The following is a 651-nucleotide window of genomic DNA, read 5'->3' as shown; positions in this document are numbered from 1 at the left end:
TCCAAAAAGTATTTTATATGAATATTTGAAAAATCACCCAAAACATGCCTTACTATAGCCTTACCATCGTGAAAAGATCCATAAAAATAAAAAGTCCCCAAAATGCCTCATAATGCAAGTTTATGTCGCAAAACATGCTGCCAAGTAAATATTTTGTGCAAAAACTCCAAAAAATATTTTATCTGAATATTTCAAAATATCACCAAAAATATGCCTTACTATAGCCTTACCCGAATAAAAGGTCAATTTTTGTTTTTTAACCCTTGTGCGGTACTTCGAGAGAAAAAAAAATCTAAATTTTAGGTTATTTGCATGTTTCTCATCAAATTAGAGCATTTTGCGAAATTAATAAATTCTGGGATGGGAATGGTGGTTTGGTTGGTTGGATTTTGCAAATAGTCAATTTTATTTTTTCTGGAAGTGAAATCTTTTTTTAAGCTAAACTTGAACATATATAACTTGTATATATGTATTCAAGTTAAGCCATATATGTGTATATATTCATATATGTATTACAAATTGTATTCTATCTCTTAAATTGTACTCAGTTTATCAACAAATGTTTCTATTATTTTTGTCATGCAGCCTGAAAAAAATAGTCTCAATGCTTTGAGTGCAAGTGCACCTCCCATCCTGCCGAAGCTGCAGAGG

This window comes from Cynoglossus semilaevis, chromosome 10 (assembly GCF_000523025.1).
Source record: "Cynoglossus semilaevis isolate Cse_v1.0 chromosome 10, Cse_v1.0, whole genome shotgun sequence".
In the NCBI taxonomy this organism is placed as follows: domain Eukaryota; kingdom Metazoa; phylum Chordata; class Actinopteri; order Pleuronectiformes; family Cynoglossidae; genus Cynoglossus; species Cynoglossus semilaevis.
This window is presented reverse-complemented; position numbering follows the sequence as displayed.